Source organism: Ictidomys tridecemlineatus, chromosome 2, assembly GCF_052094955.1.
Source record: "Ictidomys tridecemlineatus isolate mIctTri1 chromosome 2, mIctTri1.hap1, whole genome shotgun sequence".
Taxonomy (NCBI): domain Eukaryota; kingdom Metazoa; phylum Chordata; class Mammalia; order Rodentia; family Sciuridae; genus Ictidomys; species Ictidomys tridecemlineatus.
Window position 1 is genome coordinate 184,380,594 of NC_135478.1, and position 10,431 is coordinate 184,391,024.

Here is a 10,431-nt window from a genome sequence, read left to right on the forward strand (position 1 = left end):
TCTTAAGGAAAATTTTATCATTCCAAACTATAATTATGTTTTAAGATATGACATTTTGTCCCAATTTTTTATAAACAGGAGTCAGGTTTTACAATTGATTAATAAATATATCCATCATTTCTTTAAATTGCTGTTGAAGTATATTACCTTGAATTTTGTGTCCAGAGCATGAGGCTTCACCCAGCTGAAAACATTTTGTGTAAGAGAGGGATGAAAAGGAAAGAGATTGAGAAAGAAAAAAAGGACATTGGTGGTGGATGTCATAGTGTATCAACAGATAAAATACTTTATTAGAATTACTGCAATATATTTTCCTTTTTAGTGATGACCTTATTTCTGCTTGGTTATTTCTGCTTGAGGCGTGTTAAGAAAAAGAGGTCCTCAATCAAAACACTTCTTTCATTTTCCTGCCTCTTTGCCTCTGCTGAAAGGCTACTTTGGTACATTTATTTCTTTTTAGTTGTTGCTGAAACATACTACTAAAAATTATTCATCTGGAAAATATCCATTCTGTGACATCAATAACAATTATAACATTTATCACACTTATAAACACAAAAGGAAACAATCATAAAAATTGTTGTTTTCCAGTATGTGGGCTAAGGATTATATGCATTTTCATTTTTAAAGGAAATATATTTCAATATCAGTTTGACATAATTGCAAAGAATTTGGTTTCAGATAGTCATGTAAAACAGGGGCAATTATTTTTGAGACAAAATCAACAAGAGATTGCCAATCCTTATCAAGAAAACTCACTTCAGACACTGAGATTTGCGACTCTTTTCCTAGGTGCATTCTAAATGTTCTCTCCAAAGGTCCCCAATTTATTCTCTTTAACCACTAGCCCACAAATAAATGTAAAAGTATGTAAGCAGTGGTATCTTTCTGTATGTCATTTTAGTTATTCAATTGTAAGACCATACAGTAAGCCAAACATCAAAACTAGACTCACTGATTATGCAAGCACTCTTACAAGACCAGTGTAGGAACTACTCATGGGTTAATCCTCTACCTTGATTTAATTCAATTCTAAAAGTACTATAAAGGGTTATTCTCAGAAATTCCAAACAAATGCAAGCCATGATTTGTACCTTTAAGGAGTTTAGAGTTTATCTGACAAAATGTGGTATGTTTAATTTATGACAATTTTTGAAAATTCAGTTTGTACAACTTTTCAATTAATACCCTAGGAAAAAGTGGCAAATAAAATAAGGGTTATGTTGTTTTCTTGTCCTCAACACAAAACACACACACACACACACACAGATGCTACTTTGATGATTTGTGTAGAGGTCAAAGTGCAAGCAAAATACAAAAATAAAATACCGTGACAGAAGTTTCCTTTGGATAGCGAATGGCATAAGTAGAAGAATATCAAAGCTGAATGTGAGTTTTGTGTGTGGTGAGAGAGGGATATAAAAAAATTGTGATGATGCCTTGCTAATATCTATTAATGTCAGATATAAAGGCTTTTATACAGATAAGATGTTTTTAAGGGGAAGGATAGTCCAAATGGAGAGATGTGCATCTTCCATAGCTTTTGGGATTCTCAGGAGGAGTGCATAGAAGAATAACACCTAACCTTAACATTATAATTCTAAGAAGTCATGGAAAAATTGCTAAGGTGAGTAGGTCACAAGCTCAGAACACATTTTTGGGTCAGTGATCTAGAAAGTATTCTCCAATGAGTTAGGGGTCTTGATAAACGCTAAGTTTTACTTTCAGAGGCTGTGTGTTACTGAATGAAGAGGAAAGTACTTGACCTCTGACTAGAGCACTTTGCAGAATTAAAAAATGGCAATCCTTACAGTGAAGACTTAGGGAACTTGTCATATGCTGTTTCATGTTTAAATTTTGATAACACCTTTTTCTCTACATATGGTTTCTTGGTCATTAGACTCAAATGTTGGAAGCATGGAGAAAGATGAGTGGTTTTGCAACACATTCTCAGCTGCAATTCAAAATGATGCCAACTACTCCAGATGACTATAGCCTATAAATGATACACCAGAAATCAGTGACTAAAACAGTGATTTTTAGACTATGTTGCAGAGAATCTGAGGATCTGAGAAGGTGCCTTGTGTGCTTTCTTGGGGGTGATAGTAGAGGTTAGAGAAGGTTTCAGTCCCTCTACTTCTACTCCAAATATGAAGATTCTACTTTTATATATTGTATATACGTGGATTATGTGAAATTTTTTACTTTAAAAAATATTTCAGCCTCTGGTTAAAAAAAGACATTTAGTCAAATGCTGAATGTTTAATTACAGTATTCTTAAGCAAGGCATTGAATCATTGTCACAAAACAGTCCAAATATTTTTCTAACACAGATGGCTCACACTTGGTATGGGGAGTTCTTTTATTGTCTAGAAGTCATTTTGTCCTTTAAGACTTACATAAAAATTAGCTACAAAGTCTATTGCATGTCAGAGATAACAATGTCAATATCTCTGGCAACAATTCACAACACCTACTATTCTCCTTTACCCTTTAGCTCTGGGGTCACATTTCCACTCAATACATGATTTGAGTCTCTATTCCAGATCTTGTATGTGTCTTTACTTTTAAATGCTGAATGTTCCAGTATGTGTTTTAACTTTTAAATGTTCAACACTCTATAAGTGCCTACATTCCAACACACACCACGAACTTCATTCTGTGAATGTTGGCATACTTTACTTGAAGGTATAGGCCAGCAAGAAGGGGAGTTATATCACAGGACACAGTAGTAGAAAGCCTTAGTATTATGTGAAACCCTTCTTCCACAAGCTTTTTCAAATAATAAAATTTCCTCTGTCTTTTCCACCATCAGGAAATGTTCACTTCTTTCAACAGGTCAGTTTTCAAGTTCCATATTACATTTCTAGGATATTTTCTGATTTAGTCTCTTCATTATCTTCTCACTTTCTCCCATCCAACAATATCACAGATTAGAAGAATTAGTATCACTAAAAATGATCTTCAAATTTAGTGCAATCCTTTTTAAAATCCCAATGATATTTTTCACAAAAGTAGAAAAAATCCTAAAATTCAGATAGAACCACAAAGAATCTTCAAGTAGCTACAGCAATTTTGAGCAAATGAACAGAGCTGGAGAAATAGCATTGATTTCAAAATATACCACAATGTTATAGAAATCAAAACATCTAGCACTGCCATGAAACACATATAGACCAATGTAACAGAATAAAGAGCCCAGAAATAGTCCATGCATTTATGGGAAATTAATCTTCAACAAAGTTGTTAAGAACACACATTGAGAAAAGGATAGTCTCTGCAATTAGTAGTAGTAGGAGGAAAACTGAATATCCACATGCAGAAAAAAAAATGAATCAGACCTTCTCTCACACTGCATACAAAAATTCAACTCAAAATGATTGAAGACTTCAACATAGATCTGTAATTGGTAAAATATTAGAAAAAATAGGAGAAAAGTATTTTGACATTTGTTAGGCAATGAGGTTTTTTTGGTATATGACCCCCAAAACAGAGGAAACAAAAGAAAAAATAGACAAATTGGATTCCATCAAATTTAGTGCATGCAAAGAAAACATCAATAAAGAGATAACCTATCTGATAGAAGAAAATATCTATAAGGCACACATTTGATAAGTGGTTAATATCCAAAATAAATAAGGAATTCAACAGCAAGAGAACAAATAATCTTTTTAAAAAATGGACAAAAGACTTGATTAAATGTTTCCAAAAAGAAGACATACAAATGGTCAATGATTATAATATATGTAAACAAAGGTCAACATCTAATGCTTATTAGAATGGCTATTATGAAAAAAATCAAGATATTACAAGTATTTGTGAGGATACAGAAAAGAGGAACTCTCCTATATCGTTGGTGTGAATGAATGCAGCCATTATTGAATAAAACATGGAGATTTCTCAAAAAATTTAAACACAGATACCATATAATTCAGGTAGCCTAATACTGGGTCTGTAGCTGTCTTAGCCTGTTAATGCTGAATAACAAAATACCATAGCCTGAGTAATTTATGAATGATAGAAATTTATTTCTCACAGTTCTGGAATTTGAGAAGTCCAATATCAAGGCAGTGGTACTTAATGTCTTGTGGGAGTATTCTTGCTGTATTTCCACATGGAAGAAGGGAAAATATTGTGTCCTCACCTAGAAGAAGGCAGAAGGCAGAAGGCAGAAAGGCTAAAAAGAAGCTGAAGGAGGCTCATTTGCTCTCTTCTAAGGACATTAATCTACTTGGGAGGGCTCTCTCTGCCGTCCTGAAATCCCACTTAAAGTTCCCATCAATGAATTCTGCCACATTAGCAGTCACGTTTCAGCATATGCATCTTGGGGGACATGTTCAGATTGTAGCATGTACAAAGGAAATGAAATCAAAATGTTGACTTGCTGTCTATATTAGTCATAAGAAACATGATATGAAATCAACTGATCAACAGATAAATGTATATATAAAATATGCTATACGTATGCAATGAAATCCTCCTCAGCCTTCAAAAAGAAGGGCTTCTTATTTGTGGCAAAATAAGTGATCCAGAGAAAATTATGTTAAGTGGAGTAAGCCAGACACAGAAGGACAAATCTGCATGATCTTACTTATACATGGAATTAAAAATAGTCAAACTTATAGAACTGAAGAGGGAATGGGCAATATTGGTCAAAGTGTCAGTTAAAAAGTGTGCAAGCCTGGAAATTTATTGCACAGCATGCTAACTATGATTAATAATAATCTATTATATGCTTGAAAGTTGCTAAGAAAAAAATAATATATATTATTATTATTATTGTCCTGGAGGTTAAACCCAGAGGCACTCTAGCACTGAGATACATACCCAACCATTTATTTTAATTTTAATTTTTAAGACTGGGTCTTGGTAGGTTGTCCAAGCTGGTCTTGAACTTATTATTCTCCTGCTTCAGCCTTCTGAGTTGCTAGATTATAGATGAGCACCACTGCATCTAAGAAAGTAGATCTTAAATATTCTTACCACACAAAGAGATATGATAACTACGTTAGGTGATGAATATGTTAATTAACTTGATTATAGTGTTCACAATGTTTCCGTACATCAAAACATCATGATGTGTACCACACACATATGTAATTTTTATTTGTCAATTATGCCTCAACAAGGCTTGCAACAGTATGCATCATGCTATAGTAATAAAGGCACTATAATGAATCATAGATATGCTCACTATTACTGAATGAGCAGGAGGTAAATGTGTTCTATGAGGGGTCAGTATCAGAGTTTACATCTTATAAGGATGTGCATTTATAAAGAGGTAATACAAATCTGCACCCAGCTTTGGTAAACCTTTGAAAACTGCAGAAAATCAGACCAGTATATTTTAGACTTATTTGAACCTTGAACATCTACAGAAATAAATATAGGTTCTTCCTTTGAGATTTTTTTTGCTAAACTTTGAGGTAATGAACTGATAAATCATTCACTGTCCATTCACCTAAATCCACCCTGAATACTATTCTGAACATTTCAGTTTCAGAAAAAAAATAGTCTATTTATTCTTAATAATAATTTCCTCCATATAAGAAGAGACTCTTACCTTTTATTCTAGTAAAACAGTACTTCCTAATAGAGTATACAATGTCTTTCAAATTAAGAGGTTACATCTTGGAAAAAGTATCTCTGAACATAAATACCATGACCTCAGAGCAGTGCTTGGGAGGATACTCATTCAAGGGCTTAGCATCATATGAATAATTGCTGAGCCACAAAATGGGAAAATAGCAACAGCATTAACTAACTTTTGCTTGGTTCCATAAGACAGATTCTAATTGGAACCAGCCTTAGGCAGATATGACAGGTGCACTGAAGTCCGGACAGTCTACCTAAATCCACAGACAGGAAAAAAAAAAATGGCACCCTCTTTCTCCTACTCAGGAGCTCTTAATCGTGGAAGTGGTGAACAACGACTTATGTATAACAGAGATCAGCTTTTAGGGAAAGCATTTGCAAAACAGGATGTCATGGATTGGAATGAAACAAAAACACACCTGGATGCAAGCCTTGGCTATGTCTGAATGCAGGGAGAAAGGCAGACTGAGATGGCTTGGGGAAGGGCTACCACACGCCAACATCTACTGTTTTTTGGCTTTGTTACTGTGACCATCATCCCTTGATTCTGCATTTTACTCCAGTTCCTCCAGTAACTTCCCGCTGTAGCTGCATTGATGTGAAAGAGGCCCTGCTTTGGTGAGAGGGGAGGAGGGGGGCGGTGCTCAAGAAAACTCACTCTCTTGCTTTATTCCAGACTTTGTCAGCAGGTCATCTCTTTGAGGACTCCCTGGGCCACCATCTTTAATCCTTTTGTCCCGTTATCCCAGGTGTAGTACACCTATAAAAAAGTATGTAATATATAATTTTATAATACATAACATAATTATATAATGATTTTATTACATGATAATTATAATGTAATATTCATGGATATTAATTAACATAATAATATATATAAACTCCATGTTAAGATTGCTAACCTATTTTAATGCACCCAGGTGAGTTTCATTGAAATATTCATACCTGCACCTCAATTACTCTAAATCCTTAAGTCTACCTTCTGTTTCTTTTAAAATTTTTATTATTACTCTGTGTTATTTCTGGTCTATCCATGCAACTCAAGTCAACTCCTAAAAAGTTTCTGATTCTACAAATCAAAAAATGACTTGAAAATTCAGTGCTTTTAAATCTTCTATGAGTTGTGCTTCTTCCTCAAACATATTTCTAGGACTGATTCTCCACTACAACTTTGTGGCAGAAGATGTAACATTTATTTGAATGATTCTCCCTCTTCCTCTTGCTATAAATGGGGCCAGAGGAGACTTGAAAGGGAGGTTGCTTGAGTTTCTGTGTCACCTTTACAGCTGCTCCTAGTCATTGAGGTTTCCACCACCACTTATAAAGAGCTGTTATATCCAGTTACATAATATTTAGAGGCAAATGTTTTCTAAATTCAGTTCTACCTCTGTTAACACAGAAAATAGTGTGCAAGAGTTTGGTTGGAGACTGGCTGCTTTCCTAAACTAAAATTGTCCAAATGGCATTTCCTGATGAGTCATGGAGAGTCTATCGGCAGGGTATTCACATGTCATTACCAGGGTTACTGAAACACTCTACCATTGGAGCATATTTTCAGCAGCATTGTTTCTATATGGAGACAGATGGGTTAGCTATTTTTCCTAATTTGATGGCCCTCAAAAGGCTAGTCTGAATACAAATTTTATTCATATTTATTTGATCTGAAATTCTTGTCATAGATACCTTCTAGATATACATATCTTCTAAATAAATAAAGAAGTTTTTTTCCCTAACCACTAGGGTTACAAATTAGCTGACAGACACATTAGCAGGGGCTGATTAACTGATCAATAATTCATCCCATCTCTGTTCAATCAGGAGAGCACAAGTATCTGACAGGTGAATGAAAAGTGGCAATTTATTTATTATGAGACTTAAATAAGGCATTGTGTGAAGAGTACTTGAATTGTAGAAAGTGCTAAAAAATAGTTGCTCTCCTTACAATTAGAGAACAATAACAGCTAGAGCAAGTGATTATTTTCTAAAACAGACTGGAAAAGGTCTTTAAGATCTTTGCATTCTATGTAGTTGTAAAGAGAACCAAAGACATTGCCCTGGAAGTCCCAAGAACTCTTGAAAGGAAGTCGGAGGTGGTTTTTGCCTTATCATTTCTAATTCGAAAACTATTCACCCTAACATGTACATGATTAATATCAGAGAAGTCTTGGGTATGGAGGACACTACACATCTGATAAACTTTAAGAGCAGGTGTAGTTTATTCTTTCTGTTCTAATCACCCAGAGTAATTAGAAGAGGAAAAAATAATTCTATATAGGCCACTACATGGCATCTCATTTCTTATGAGAAACAAGATACAGCTTCTTCTGGAAAATCAGCACATCAAGCTCCTTTCATTACACTTACCGATATCATTTGCTCTTCAATGCAGCTAACATAGGTTCTTCTCATCTAAAGCTCTTGTATCTGGGCAAATTATTCAACCTCTAATGATTCTGGGTTTCCTTACCTATAAAATGAGCATAGTGTTGATATTATCTACTTGTCAACTGGTATCAAAATCAACTGGGATATTTATTTAAGAAACAATGATGAAATAAGATGTTTTTAGTTATTTTGTGGAGAATTGGTGGTACAAAAGGTATAAGATAGTCCTTTCCCTCAGGTAGAGAGTCAGAGGAATAATCAATAGCTCCTCATCATAACGAGTACTGTAATGCAGATACAACAGAAACTCATTAGCTCATAAGAGCAGCACTGATGGAAGATTGTCCAACAAAGTTCACTTTTAAGTAGAATATATGAGTGTACATATATGCATTCACCTTAACTCATACAAACATATATTTTTTGGTCACTTTTTGATCTTAGTTTTTCCTTGAGTATGGATCTACCAAGATTTGGGCTCTGTTTCTTTCATAAACCATACCTACAAGACAGTATGTATACTTACGGGTAATTACAGTTTTCTTGAAGTAGAATGAGCCCTTAGACACTTGAAAAGTAGATAAATTTGAAAAGACACTTCGAGAATCCTGTGGTTTGAGATAGACACCATGGAGAACATGTCATTTGCAGCTGAATCTTAAAAAGTTCAGAAGGTCAAAGGAAAGAAGCATCTGTTGAAGGTTTTGTGTGTAGAGGGCTTTCAAGGCACAGGTATGTGGAAACTGGAGAGAAATGAATTGTGGAAAACATGGACTTTCCTAATACCCACTTGAGAAAGGTGACAGAAGGATGGTGCGCCTGAGAAGAAGTGAGCATGATTTTAACCACTGTGTCCAGTTCTTCAACAACTGTACCCTATTGATGATGGACCACCTGATACGCTTGACTATTCAACTTATCTTTATGCTGCCTTGCCAAAATTTCTGAACAGGTTCATCTACCAAAACTCCTTGCAAACACAGGAAATGAAGGAAAAGGAGACCATCAATAAGACAGTCTTCATCATGGGTGGTATGAGACAGTGAGAGGCTCATTTTTCCTGGGATACAGAAAAGTGAAAGTATAAGCTTCCACTATCATCCTGTTGAGAATCTGTAATCCCCCAAAAAGGTGTTACATGGTACCTTGTGGTGTCGGAAGGTTGGCCTTTGCCTACCACACCTTCCTTTGTGCATCACTCCTTATCTAATGTCTTACTCCTTTTTTCAATCTCAAATGTTTCCTATCCATAGACAGTTTTCCTTGACCTCTATTCCACTGTCCCTGTGTCTGATCACAACACTCATTCTTTTGCCTTCCATTGCTTATTTTCTGAACTTCTGTTAAAACAGTCCTTTCATTTTTCCCTGGGTGTATATTTTCTTCATTTGCAAGTGGATTGCAAGCTTTCTACAGACAGGATTTTTATTTTCAAGACTCTATTTCCCCCCAAAGCATATTCCACAGTACACTCAGTAGTTTCGAAGTAAGTACTAATTTGTCCAACTGAAAGTATGGAAAGGAAAGTATAAAGAAGATGTCCCCCATAGCTTGGGAATAAAACATAGTGTGTCACATGACAAGAAAATAAATAAACAAACAAATAAATAATGATATTGTGTCCATCTCAACTAAAAGTAATAATAATAAAAAAAAAATAGTTGGTATAGACATATAGACATTTTTTTTTGATGACATCCCAGAGTGCTGTTTCTTGGTCTGTTATATGTGCAAGCCCTCTACCTGTCTTCATTTGCAAGTGGATTGCAAGCTTTCTACAGACAGAATTTATATAAAAATGTGTGATTTATATAAAAATGTGTCTAATAACCATGACTAGACTTGGCTTGAAGGGACGCTGCTCCCTTTTGATGACAACATTGGTCTATATGAAGAAAAAAGAAAACCAAGGAAACACTGCACACTTACCTTGGATGTGACAATGGCACCCGGAGAACACTTCACTATCAGAAGGGGAGGCTGGCCAATGTCTTGGAGATTTGGAAGAGTGGGGATGTGGGTAAGGTCACCCTTAAAGGACTCTTCATGTAGTCTCCACTTGCACTCACAAAATAGATGTTACTTTAAAAAATCACTTACAGGACGATAATGTGAAAGATATTTTTCACATTTTAGTATTGCTTTTGTCTTAAGGATTGATAACTGTTAATAAATGCAATTTGGCTATTATTATGGGAGAAAGCTTAAGCTCATTTGTGTGTGTGTGTGTGTGTGTGTGTGTCTGTGCGCACATGTGTGTGTACGCTGCAAGAGATGTGGATGTTCACGCACACGCATGCGCGTGTATGTGAACGACATCTTTATTTGTTGTCGGAAGACAAAGCTTCACAGCAGCGAAATAGGTGGTACATTGACCCCAGAGTTAGCTGAATGCAGAGGAAAATCATTTGCATGAACACTTTTCCCTTTCTGGGAGCAGATTTGCAACTC

General features: G+C 35.3%; 1 long non-coding RNA gene across 1 annotated transcript; it reads right to left on the bottom strand.

Moving 5' to 3' along the window:
- Positions 1-3,824: 3,824 nt before the first annotated feature.
- LOC120891654 (uncharacterized) lies at positions 3,825-10,188 on the bottom strand. The gene is made up of 4 exons (XR_013430242.1): positions 9,910-10,188; positions 7,960-8,062; positions 6,254-6,355; positions 3,825-4,144 (listed from the first exon to the last, which is right to left on the bottom strand). It is a non-coding gene; the product is annotated as an uncharacterized LOC120891654 (long non-coding RNA).
- Positions 10,189-10,431: the final 243 nt, after the last annotated feature.